This window comes from Oncorhynchus tshawytscha, linkage group LG10, assembly GCF_018296145.1.
Source record: "Oncorhynchus tshawytscha isolate Ot180627B linkage group LG10, Otsh_v2.0, whole genome shotgun sequence".
Lineage (NCBI taxonomy): Eukaryota > Metazoa > Chordata > Actinopteri > Salmoniformes > Salmonidae > Oncorhynchus > Oncorhynchus tshawytscha.
This window is the reverse complement of record NC_056438.1, coordinates 18,542,445-18,557,585: the sequence shown is the minus strand read 5'-3', so window position 1 is coordinate 18,557,585 and position 15,141 is coordinate 18,542,445. Positions and strand designations below refer to the sequence as shown.

Genomic DNA, 15,141 nt, shown 5'->3' with positions numbered 1-15,141 from the left:
AGACAGAAGTATGTATTATTATTGGTGCAGACAGAAGTATGTATTATTATTGGTGCAGACAGAAGTATGTATTTTTATTATTGGTGCAGACAGAAGTATATATTATTATTGGTGCAGACAGAAGTATGTATTATTATTGGTGCAGACAGAAGTATATATTATTATTGGTGCAGACAGAAGTATGTATTATTATTGGTGCAGACAGAAGTATATATTATTATTGGTGCAGACAGAAGTATGTATTATTATTGGTGCAGACAGAAGTATGTATTATTATTGGTGCAGACAGAAGTATGTATTATTATTGGTGCAGACAGAAGTATGTATTATTATTGGTGCAGACAGAAGTATGTATTATTATTGGTGCAGACAGAAGTATGTATTATTATTGGTGCAGACAGAAGTATGTATTATTATTATTGGTGCAGTCAGAAGTATGTATTATTAATGGTGTAGACAGAAGTATGTATTATTATTATTGGTGCAGACAGAAGTATGTACTATTATTGGTGCAGTCAGAAGTATGTATTATTATTGGTGCAGACAGAAGTATGTATTATTATTGGTGCAGACAGAAGTATATATTATTATTGGTGCAGTCAGAAGTATGTATTATTATTGGTGCAGACAGAAGTATGTATTATTATTGGTGCAGTCAGAAGTATGTATTATTATTATTGGTGCAGACAGAAGTATATATTATTATTGGTGCAGACAGAAGTATGTATTATTATTATTGGTGCAGACAGAAGTATATATTATTATTGGTGCAGACAGAAGTATGTATTATTATTATTGGTGCAGACAGAAGTATGTATTATTATTGGTGCAGACAGAAGTATGTATTATTATTGGTGCAGTCAGAAGTATGTATTATTATTATTGGTGCAGACAGAAGTATGTATTATTATTGGTGCAGTCAGAAGTATGTATTATTATTGGTGCAGACAGAAGTATGTATTATTATTGGTGCAGACAGAAGTATGTATTATTATTGGTGCAGACAGAAGTATGTATTATTATTGGTGCAGACAGAAGTATGTATTTTTATTATTGGTGCAGACAGAAGTATATATTATTATTGGTGCAGACAGAAGTATGTATTATTATTGGTGCAGACAGAAGTATATATTATTATTGGTGCAGACAGAAGTATGTATTATTATTGGTGCAGACAGAAGTATATATTATCATTGGTGCAGACAGAAGTATGTATTATTATAGGTGCAGACAGAAGTATGTATTATTATTGGTGCAGACAGAAGTATGTATTATTATTGGTGCAGACAGAAGTATGTATTATTATTGGTGCAGACAGAAGTATGTATTATTATTGGTGCAGACAGAAGTATCTATTATTATTGGTGCAGACAGAAGTATGTATTATTATTATTGGTGCAGTCAGAAGTATGTATTATTATTGGTGTAGACAGAAGTATGTATTATTATTATTGGTGCAGACAGAAGTATGTATTATTATTATTGGTGCAGACAGAAGTATGTATTATTATTATTGGTGCAGACAGAAGTATGTATTATTATTATTGGTGCAGACAGAAGTATGTATTATTATTGGTGCAGACAGAAGTATGTATTATTATTGGTGCAGACAGAAGTATGTATTATTATTATTGGTGCAGACAGAAGTATGTATTATTATTGGTGCAGACAGAAGTATGTATTATTATTATTGGTGCAGACAGAAGTATATATTATTATTATTGGTGCAGACAGAAGTATGTATTATTATTGGTGCAGACAGAAGTATGTATTATTATTGGTGCAGACAGAAGTATGTATTATTATTGGTGCAGACAGAAGTATGTATTATTATTATTGGTGCAGACAGAAGTATGTATTATTATTGGTGCAGACAGAAGTATGTATTATTATTGGTGCAGACAGAAGTATGTATTATTATTGGTGCAGACAGAAGTATGTATTATTATTGGTGCAGACAGAAGTATGTATTATTATTATTGGTGCAGACAGAAGTATATATTATTATTGGTGCAGACAGAAGTATGTATTATTATTGGTGCAGACAGAAGTATATATTATTATTGGTGCAGACAGAAGTATGTATTATTATTGGTGCAGACAGAAGTATATATTATTATTGGTGCAGACAGAAGTATGTATTATTATTGGTGCAGACAGAAGTATGTATTATTATTGGTGCAGACAGAAGTATGTATTATTATTGGTGCAGACAGAAGTATGTATTATTATTGGTGCAGACAGAAGTATGTATTATTATTGGTGCAGACAGAAGTATGTATTATTATTGGTGCAGACAGAAGTATGTATTATTATTATTGGTGCAGACAGAAGTATGTATTATTATTGGTGCAGACAGAAGTATGTATTATTATTATTGGTGCAGACAGAAGTATGTACTATTATTGGTGCAGTCAGAAGTATGTATTATTATTGGTGCAGACAGAAGTATGTATTATTATTGGTGCAGACAGAAGTATATATTATTATTGGTGCAGTCAGAAGTATGTATTATTATTGGTGCAGACAGAAGTATGTATTATTATTGGTGCAGTCAGAAGTATGTATTATTATTAGTGCATTATTGGTGCAGACAGAAGTATATATTATTATTGGTGCAGACAGAAGTATGTATTATTATTATTGGTGCAGACAGAAGTATGTATTATTATTGGTGCAGACAGAAGTATGTATTATTATTGGTGCAGTCAGAAGTATGTATTATTATTATTGGTGCAGACAGAAGTATGTATTATTATTGGTGCAGTCAGAAGTATGTATTATTATTGGTGCAGACAGAAGTATGTATTATTATTGGTGCAGACAGAAGTATGTATTATTATTGGTGCAGACAGAAGTATGTATTATTATTGGTGCAGACAGAAGTATGTATTTTTATTATTGGTGCAGACAGAAGTATATATTATTATTGGTGCAGACAGAAGTATGTATTATTATTGGTGCAGACAGAAGTATATATTATTATTGGTGCAGACAGAAGTATGTATTATTATTGGTGCAGACAGAAGTATATATTATTATTGGTGCAGACAGAAGTATGTATTATTATTGGTGCAGACAGAAGTATGTATTATTATTGGTGCAGACAGAAGTATGTATTATTATTGGTGCAGACAGAAGTATGTATTATTATTGGTGCAGACAGAAGTATGTATTATTATTGGTGCAGACAGAAGTTATTATTATTGGTGCAGACAGAAGTATGTATTATTATTATTGGTGCAGACAGAAGTATGTATTATTATTGGTGCAGACAGAAGTATGTATTATTATTATTGGTGCAGACAGAAGTATGTATTATTATTGGTGCAGACAGAAGTATGTATTATTATTGGTGCAGTCAGAAGTATGTATTATTATTGGTGCAGACAGAAGTATGTATTATTATTGGTGCAGACAGAAGTATGTATTATTATTGGTGCAGACAGAAGTATGTATTATTATTGGTGCAGACAGAAGTATGTATTATTATTGGTGCAGACAGAAGTATGTATTATTATTATTGGTGCAGACAGAAGTATATATTATTATTGGTGCAGACAGAAGTATGTATTATTTGGTGCAGACAGAAGTATATATTATTATTGGTGCAGACAGAAGTATGTATTATTATTATTGGTGCAGACAGAAGTATGTATTATTATTGGTGCAGACAGAAGTATGTATTATTATTGGTGCAGACAGAAGTATGTATTATTATTGGTGCAGACAGAAGTATGTATTATTATTGGTGCAGACAGAAGTATCTACTATTATTGGTGCAGACAGAAGTATGTATTATTATTGGTGGAGACAGAAGTATGTATTATTATTATTGGTGCAGACAGAAGTATGTATTATTATTGGTGCAGACAGAAGTATGTATTATTATTGGTGCAGACAGAAGTATGTATTATTATTGGTGCAGACAGAAGTATGTATTATTATTATTGGTGCAGACAGAAGTATATATTATTATTGGTGCAGACAGAAGTATGTATTATTATTGGTGCAGACAGAAGTATGTATTATTATTGGTGCAGACAGAAGCATTGGTGCAGACAGAAGTATGTATTATTATTGGTGCAGACAGAAGTATGTATTATTATTGGTGCAGACAGAAGTATGTATTATTATTGGTGCAGACAGAAGTATGTATTATTATTGGTGCAGACAGAAGTATGTATTATTATTGGTGCAGACAGAAGTATGTATTATTATTGGTGCAGACAGAAGTATGTATTATTATTGGTGCAGACAGAAGTATGTATTATTATTATTGGTGCAGACAGAAGTATATTATTATTATTGGTGCAGACAGAAGTAGTATGTATTATTATTGGTGCAGACAGAAGTATGTATTATTATTGGTGCAGACAGAAGTATGTATATTATTATTTGCAGACAGAAGTATGTATTATTATTGGTGCAGACAGAAGTATGTATTATTATTGGTGCAGACAGAAGTATGTATTATTATTGGTGCAGACAGAAGTATGTATTATTATTGGTGCAGACAGAAGTATGTATTATTATTGGTGCAGACAGAAGTATGTATTATTATTGGTGCAGACAGAAGTATGTATTATTATTATTGGTGCAGACAGAAGTATGTATTATTATTGGTGCAGACAGAAGTATGTATGTATTATTATTGGTGCAGACAGAAGTAGTATGCAGACAGAAGTATTATTATTATTGGTGCAGACAGAAGTATATTATTGGTGCAGACAGAAGTATGTATTATTGGTGCAGACAGAAGTATGTATATTATTATTGGTGCAGACAGAAGTATGTATTATTATTGGTGCAGACAGAAGTATGTATTATTATTGGTGCAGACAGAAGTATGTATTATTATTGGTGCAGACAGAAGTATGTATTATTATTGGTGCAGACAGAAGTATGTATTATTATTGGTGCAGACAGAAGTATGTATTATTATTGGTGCAGACAGAAGTATGTATTATTATGCAGACAGAAGTATGTATTATTATTGGTGCAGACAGAAGTATGTATTATTATTGGTGCAGTCAGAAGTATGTATTATTATTGGTGCAGACAGAAGTATGTATTATTATTGGTGCAGACAGAAGTATGTATTATTATTGGTGCAGACAGAAGTATGTATTATTATTGGTGCAGTCAGAAGTATGTATTATTATTGGTGCAGTCAGAAGTATGTATTATTATTGGTGCAGACAGAAGTATGTATTATTATTGGTGCAGACAGAAGTATATATTATTATTTGCAGTCAGAAGTATGTATTATTATTGGTGCAGACAGAAGTATGTATTATTATTGGTGCAGTCAGAAGTATGTATTATTATTATTGGTGCAGACAGAAGTATATATTATTATTGGTGCAGACAGAAGTATGTATTATTATTGGTGCAGACAGAAGTATATATTATTATTGGTGCAGACAGAAGTATGTATTATTATTATTGGTGCAGACAGAAGTATGTATTATTATTGGTGCAGTCAGAAGTATGTATTATTATTGGTGCAGACAGAAGTATGTATTATTATTGGTGCAGACAGATGTATGTATTATTATTGGTGCAGACAGAAGTATCTACTATTATTGGTGCAGACAGAAGTATGTATTATTATTGGTGGAGACAGAAGTATGTATTATTATTATTGGTGCAGACAGAAGTATGTATTATTATTATTGGTGCAGTCAGAAGTATGTATTATTATTATTGGTGCTGACAGAAGTATGTATTATTATTATTGGTGCAGACAGAAGTATGTATTATTATTGGTGCAGACAGAAGTATGTATTATTATTGGTGCAGACAGAAATATGTATTATTATTGGTGCAGTCAGAAGTATGTATTATTATTGGTGCAGACAGAAATATGTATTATTATTGGTGCAGACAGAAGTATGTATTATTATTGGTGCAGACAGAAGTATGTATTATTATTGGTGGAGACAGAAGTATGTATTATTATTATTGGTGCAGACAGAAGTATGTATTATTATTATTGGTGCAGTCAGAAGTATGTATTATTATTATTGGTGCTGACAGAAGTATGTATTATTATTATTGGTGCAGACAGAAGTATGTATTATTATTGGTGCAGACAGAAGTATGTATTATTATTGGTGCAGACAGAAGTATGTATTATTATTGGTGCAGACAGAAGTATGTATTATTATTGGTGCAGTCAGAAGTATGTATTATTATTGGTGCAGACAGAAATATGTATTATTATTGGTGCAGACAGAAGTATGTATTATTATTGGTGCAGACAGAAGTATGTATTATTATTATTGGTGCAGACAGAAGTATATATTATTATTGGTGCAGACAGAAGTATGTATTATTATTATTGGTGCAGACAGAAGTATGTATTATTATTGGTGCAGACAGAAGTATATATTATTATTGGTGCAGACAGAAGTATGTATTATTATTGGTGCAGACAGAGGTATGTATTATTATTAGTGCAGACAGAAGTATGTATTATTATTGGTGCAGACAGAAGTATGTATTATTATTGGTGCAGACAGAAGTATGTATTATTATTGGTGCAGACAGAAGTATGTATTATTATTGGTGCAGACAGAAGTATGTATTATTATTGGTGCAGACAGAAGTATGTATTATTATTATTGGTGCAGTCAGAAGTATGTATTATTATTGGTGTAGACAGAAGTATATATTATTATTGGTGCAGTCAGAAGTATGTATTATTATTGGTGCAGACAGACGTATGTATTATTATTGGTGCAGACAGAAGTATATATTATTATTGGTGCAGACAGAAGTATATATTATTATTGGTGCAGACAGAAGTATGTATTATTATTATTGGTGCAGACAGAAGTATGTATTATTATTGGTGCAGACAGAAGTATATATTATTATTGGTGCAGACAGAAGTATGTATTATTATTATTGGTGCAGACAGAAGTATGTATTATTATTGGTGCAGTCAGAAGTATGTATTATTATTGGTGCAGACAGAAGTATGTATTATTATTGGTGCAGACAGAAGTATGTATTATTATTGGTGCAGACAGAAGTATGTATTATTATTGGTGCAGACAGAAGTATGTATTATTATTGGTGTAGACAGAAGTATGTATTATTATTATTGGTGCAGACAGAAGTATGTATTATTATTGGTGCAGACAGAAGTATATTATTATTATTGGTGCAGACAGAAGTATATGTATTATTATTGGTGCAGACAGAAGTATGTATTATTATTGGTGCAGTCAGAAGTATGTATTATTATTATTGGTGCAGACAGAAGTATATATTATTATTGGTGCAGACAGAAGTATGTATTATTATTGGTGCAGACAGAAGTATATATTATTATTGGTGCAGACAGAAGTATGTATTATTATTATTGGTGCAGACAGAAGTATGTATTATTATTGGTGCAGACAGAAGTATGTATTATTATTGGTGCAGACAGAAGTATGTATTATTATTGGTGCAGACAGAAGTATGTATTATTATTGGTGCAGACAGAAGTATGTATTATTATTGGTGCAGACAGAAGTATGTATTATTATTGGTGCAGACAGAAGTATATTATTATTATTGGTGCAGACAGAAGTATGTATTATTATTGGTGCAGTCAGAAGTATGTATTATTATTATTGGTGCAGACAGAAGTATATTATTATTATTGGTGCAGACAGAAGTATGTATTATTATTGGTGCAGACAGAAGTATGTATTATTATTGGTGCAGACAGAAAGTATGTATTATTATTGGTGCAGTCAGAAGTATGTATTATTATTGGTGCAGACAGAAGTATATATTATCATTGGTGCAGACAGAAGTATGTATTATTATTGGTGCAGACAGAAGTATATATTATTATTGGTGCAGACAGAAGTATATATTATTATTGGTGCAGACAGAAGTATGTTTTATTATTGGTGCAGTCAGAAGTATGTATTATTATTATTGGTGCAGACAGAAGTATGTATTATTATTGGTGCAGACAGAAGTATGTATTATTATTGGTGCAGACAGAAGTATGTATTATTATTGGTGCAGACAGAAGTATGTATTATTATTGGTGCAGACAGAAGTATGTATTATTATTGGTGCAGTCAGAAGTATGTATTATTATTGGTGCAGACAGAAGTATGTATTATTATTGGTGCAGACAGAAGTATGTATTATTATTGGTGCAGACAGAAGTATGTATTATTATTGGTGCAGACAGAAGTATGTATTATTATTGGTGCAGACAGAAGTAGAAGTGCAGTCAGAAGTATGTATTATTATTGGTGCAGACAGAAGTATGTATTATTATTGGTGCAGACAGAAGTATGTATTATTATTGGTGCAGACAGAAGTATGTATTATTATTGGTGCAGACAGAAGTATGTATTTTTATTATTGGTGCAGACAGAAGTATGTATTATTATTGGTGCAGACAGAAGTATGTATTATTATTGGTGCAGACAGAAGTATATATTATTATTGGTGCAGACAGAAGTATGTATTATTATTGGTGCAGACAGAAGTATATATTATCATTGGTGCAGACAGAAGTATGTATTATTATTGGTGCAGACAGAAGTATGTATTATTATTATTGGTGCAGACAGAAGTATGTATTATTATTGGTGCAGACAGAAGTATGTATTATTATTGGTGCAGACAGAAGTATGTATTATTATTGGTGCAGACAGAAGTATCTATTATTATTGGTGCAGACAGAAGTATGTATTATTATTATTGGTGCAGTCAGAAGTATGTATTATTATTGGTGCAGACAGAAGTATGTATTATTATTGGTGCAGACAGAAGTATGTATTATTATTGGTGCAGACAGAAGTATGTATGTATTATTATTGGTGCAGACAGAAGTATGTATTATTATTGGTGCAGACAGAAGTATGTATTATTATTGGTGCAGACAGAAGTATGTATTATTATTGGTGCAGACAGAAGTATGTATTATTATTGGTGCAGACAGAAGTATGTATTATTATTGGTGCAGACAGAAGTATGTATTATTATTATTGGTGCAGACAGAAGTATATATATTATTATTGGTGCAGAAGTATGTATTATTATTGGTGCAGACAGAAGTATGTATTATTATTGGTGCAGACAGAAGTATGTATTATTATTATTGGTGCAGACAGAAGTATGTATTATTATTGGTGCAGTCAGAAGTATGTATTATTATTGGTGCAGACAGAAGTATGTATTATTATTGGTGCAGACAGAAGTATGTATTATTATTGGTGCAGACAGAAGTATGTATTATTATTGGTGCAGACAGAAGTATGTATTTTTATTATTGGTGCAGACAGAAGTATATATTATTATTGGTGCAGACAGAAGTATGTATTATTATTGGTGCAGACAGAAGTATATATTATTATTGGTGCAGACAGAAGTATGTATTATTATTGGTGCAGACAGAAGTATATATTATTATTGGTGCAGACAGAAGTATGTATTATTATTGGTGCAGACAGAAGTATGTATTATTATTGGTGCAGTCAGAAGTATGTATTATTATTGGTGCAGACAGAAGTATGTATTATTATTGGTGCAGACAGAAGTATGTATTATTATTGGTGCAGACAGAAGTATGTATTATTATTGGTGCAGACAGAAGTATATTATTATTATTGGTGCAGACAGAAGTATGTATTATTATTGGTGCAGACAGAAGTATGTATTATTATTATTGGTGCAGACAGAAGTATGTACTATTATTGGTGCAGTCAGAAGTATGTATTATTATTGGTGCAGACAGAAGTATGTATTATTATTGGTGCAGACAGAAGTATATATTATTATTGGTGCAGTCAGAAGTATGTATTATTATTGGTGCAGACAGAAGTATGTATTATTATTGGTGCAGTCAGAAGTATGTATTATTATTATTGGTGCAGACAGAAGTATATATTATTATTGGTGCAGACAGAAGTATGTATTATTATTATTGGTGCAGACAGAAGTATGTATTATTATTGGTGCAGACAGAAGTATGTATTATTATTGGTGCAGTCAGAAGTATGTATTATTATTATTGGTGCAGACAGAAGTATGTATTATTATTGGTGCAGTCAGAAGTATGTATTATTATTGGTGCAGACAGAAGTATGTATTATTATTGGTGCAGACAGAAGTATGTATTATTATTGGTGCAGACAGAAGTATGTATTATTATTGGTGCAGACAGAAGTATGTATTTTTATTATTGGTGCAGACAGAAGTATATATTATTATTGGTGCAGACAGAAGTATGTATTATTATGGTGCAGACAGAAGTATATATTATTATTGGTGCAGACAGAAGTATGTATTATTATTGGTGCAGACAGAAGTATATATTATCATTGGTGCAGACAGAAGTATGTATTATTATAGGTGCAGACAGAAGTATGTATTATTATTGGTGCAGACAGAAGTATGTATTATTATTGGTGCAGACAGAAGTATGTATTATTATTGGTGCAGACAGAAGTATGTATTATTATTGGTGCAGACAGAAGTATCTATTATTATTGGTGCAGACAGAAGTATGTATTATTATTATTGGTGCAGTCAGAAGTATGTATTATTATTGGTGTAGACAGAAGTATGTATTATTATTATTGGTGCAGACAGAAGTATGTATTATTATTGGTGCAGACAGAAGTATGTATTATTATTGGTGCAGTCAGAAGTATGTATTATTATTGGTGCAGTCAGAAGTATGTATTATTATTGGTGCAGACAGAAGTATGTATTATTATTGGTGCAGACAGAAGTATGTATTATTATTGGTGCAGACAGAAGTATGTATTATTATTGGTGCAGTCAGAAGTATGTATTATTATTATTGGTGCAGACAGAAGTATATATTATTATTGGTGCAGACAGAAGTATGTATTATTATTGGTGCAGACAGAAGTATATATTATTATTGGTGCAGACAGAAGTATGTATTATTATTATTGGTGCAGACAGAAGTATGTATTATTATTGGTGCAGTCAGAAGTATGTATTATTATTGGTGCAGACAGAAGTATGTATTATTATTGGTGCAGACAGATGTATGTATTATTATTGGTGCAGACAGAAGTATCTACTATTATTGGTGCAGACAGAAGTATGTATTATTATTGGTGGAGACAGAAGTATGTATTATTATTATTGGTGCAGACAGAAGTATGTATTATTATTGGTGCAGACAGAAGTATGTATTATTATTGGTGCAGACAGAAGTATGTATTATTATTGGTGCAGACAGAAGTATGTATTTTTATTATTGGTGCAGACAGAAGTATATATTATTATTGGTGCAGACAGAAGTATGTATTATTATTGGTGCAGACAGAAGTATGTATTATTATTGGTGCAGACAGAAGTATATATTATCATTGGTGCAGACAGAAGTATGTATTATTATTGGTGCAGACAGAAGTATGTATTATTATTGGTGCAGACAGAAGTATGTATTATTATTGGTGCAGACAGATAAAGTATTATTATTGGTGCAGACAGAAGTATGTATTATTATTGGTGCAGACAGAAGTATGTATTATTATTGGTGCAGACAGAAGTATGTATTATTATTATTGGTGCAGACAGAAGTATGTATTATTATTGGTGCAGACAGAAGTATGTATTATTATTATTGGTGCAGACAGAAGTATGTATTATTATTATTGGTGCAGACAGAAGTATGTATTATTATTGGTGCAGACAGAAGTATATATTATTATTGGTGCAGACAGAAGTATGTATTATTATTATTGGTGCAGACAGAAGTATGTATTATTATTGGTGCAGTCAGAAGTATGTATTATTATTGGTGCAGACAGAAGTATGTATTATTATTGGTGCAGACAGAAGTATGTATTATTATTGGTGCAGACAGAAGTATGTATTATTATTGGTGCAGACAGAAGTATGTATTATTATTGGTGCAGACAGAAGTATGTATTATTATTATTGGTGCAGACAGAAGTATGTATTATTATTGGTGCAGACAGAAGTATGTATTATTATTGGTGCAGACAGAAGTATGTATTATTATTGGTGCAGACAGAAGTATGTATTTTTATTATTGGTGCAGACAGAAGTATATATTATTATTGGTGCAGACAGAAGTATGTATTATTATTGGTGCAGACAGAAGTATGTATTATTATTGGTGCAGACAGAAGTATATATTATCATTGGTGCAGACAGAAGTATGTATTATTATTGGTGCAGACAGAAGTATGTATTATTATTGGTGCAGACAGAAGTATGTATTATTATTGGTGCAGACAGATAAATGTATTATTATTGGTGCAGACAGAAGTATGTATTATTATTGGTGCAGACAGAAGTATGTATTATTATTGGTGCAGACAGAAGTATGTATTATTATTATTGGTGCAGTCAGAAGTATGTATTATTATTGGTGTAGACAGAAGTATGTATTATTATTATTGGTGCAGACAGAAGTATGTATTATTATTGGTGCAGACAGAAGTATGTATTATTATTGGTGCAGTCAGAAGTATGTATTATTATTGGTGCAGTCAGAAGTATGTATTATTATTGGTGCAGACAGAAGTATGTATTATTATTGGTGCAGACAGAAGTATATATTATTATTGGTGCAGTCAGAAGTATGTATTATTATTGGTGCAGACAGAAGTATGTATTATTATTGGTGCAGTCAGAAGTATGTATTATTATTATTGGTGCAGACAGAAGTATATATTATTATTGGTGCAGACAGAAGTATGTATTATTATTGGTGCAGACAGAAGTATATATTATTATTGGTGCAGACAGAAGTATGTATTATTATTATTGGTGCAGACAGAAGTATGTATTATTATTGGTGCAGTCAGAAGTATGTATTATTATTGGTGCAGACAGAAGTATGTATTATTATTGGTGCAGACAGATGTATGTATTATTATTGGTGCAGACAGAAGTATCTACTATTATTGGTGCAGACAGAAGTATGTATTATTATTGGTGGAGACAGAAGTATGTATTATTATTATTGGTGCAGACAGAAGTATGTATTATTATTATTGGTGCAGTCAGAAGTATGTATTATTATTATTGGTGCTGACAGAAGTATGTATTATTATTATTGGTGCAGACAGAAGTATGTATTATTATTGGTGCAGACAGAAGTATGTATTATTATTGGTGCAGACAGAAATATGTATTATTATTGGTGCAGTCAGAAGTATGTATTATTATTGGTGCAGACAGAAATATGTATTATTATTGGTGCAGACAGAAGTATGTATTATTATTGGTGCAGACAGAAGTATGTATTATTATTGGTGGAGACAGAAGTATGTATTATTATTATTGGTGCAGACAGAAGTATGTATTATTATTGGTGCAGTCAGAAGTATGTATTATTATTATTGGTGCTGACAGAAGTATGTATTATTATTATTGGTGCAGACAGAAGTATGTATTATTATTGGTGCAGACAGAAGTATGTATTATTATTGGTGCAGACAGAAGTATGTATTATTATTGGTGCAGACAGAAGTATGTATTATTATTGGTGCAGTCAGAAGTATGTATTATTATTGGTGCAATATGTATTATTATTGGTGCAGACAGAAGTATGTATTATTATTGGTGCAGACAGAAGTATGTATTATTATTATTGGTGCAGACAGAAGTATATATTATTATTGGTGCAGACAGAAGTATGTATTATTATTATTGGTGCAGACAGAAGTATGTATTATTATTGGTGCAGACAGAAGTATATATTATTATTGGTGCAGACAGAAGTATGTATTATTATTGGTGCAGACAGAGGTATATATTATTATTAGTGCAGACAGAAGTATGTATTATTATTGGTGCAGACAGAAGTATGTATTATTATTGGTGCAGACAGAAGTATGTATTATTATTGGTGCAGACAGAAGTATGTATTATTATTGGTGCAGACAGAAGTATGTATTATTATTGGTGCAGACAGAAGTATGTATTATTATTATTGGTGCAGTCAGAAGTATGTATTATTATTGGTGTAGACAGAAGTATATATTATTATTGGTGCAGTCAGAAGTATGTATTATTATTGGTGCAGACAGACGTATGTATTATTATTGGTGCAGACAGAAGTATATATTATTATTGGTGCAGACAGAAGTATATATTATTATTGGTGCAGACAGAAGTATGTATTATTATTATTGGTGCAGACAGAAGTATGTATTATTATTGGTGCAGACAGAAGTATATATTATTATTGGTGCAGACAGAAGTATGTATTATTATTATTGGTGCAGACAGAAGTATGTATTATTATTGGTGCAGTCAGAAGTATGTATTATTATTGGTGCAGACAGAAGTATGTATTATTATTGGTGCAGACAGAAGTATGTATTATTATTGGTGCAGACAGAAGTATCTACTATTATTGGTGCAGACAGAAGTATGTATTATTATTGGTGCAGACAGAAGTATGTATTATTATTATTGGTGCAGACAGAAGTATGTATTATATTGGTGCAGTCAGAAGTATATTATTATTATTGGTGCTGACAGAAGTATGTATTATTATTATTGGTGCAGACAGAAGTATGTACTATTATTGGTGCAGTCAGAAGTATGTATTATTATTGGTGCAGACAGAAGTATGTATTATTATTGGTGCAGACAGAAGTATATATTATTATTGGTGCAGACAGAAGTATATATTATTATTGGTGCAGACAGAAGTATATATTAGTATTGGTGCAGACAGAAGTATGTATTATTATTTGCAGTCAGAAGTATGTGTGCAGACAGAAGTATATATTATCATTGGTGCAGACAGAAGTATGTATTATTATTGGTGCAGACAGAAGTATATATTATTATTGGTGCAGACAGAAGTATGTATTATTATTGGTGCAGACAGAAGTATGTTTATTATTGGTGCAGTCAAGTATGTATTATTATTATTGGTGCAGACAGAAGTATGTATTATTATTGGTGCAGACAGAAGTATGTATTATTATTGGTGCAGACAGAAGTATGTATTATTATTGGTGCAGTCAGAAGTATGTATTATTATTGGTGCAGACAGTATGTATTTATTATTGGTGCAGACAGAAGTATATATTATTATTGGTGCAGACAGAAGTATGTGTGTGTGGTGTATTATTATTGGTGCAG

General features: G+C 31.1%; 1 protein-coding gene across 1 annotated transcript in view; it reads right to left on the bottom strand.

Moving 5' to 3' along the window:
• slc7a8a (solute carrier family 7 member 8a) overlaps positions 1 to 15,141 on the bottom strand; it is a gene marked incomplete in the record, with an annotated part of 34,196 nt that overhangs the window by 10,830 nt on the left and 8,225 nt on the right.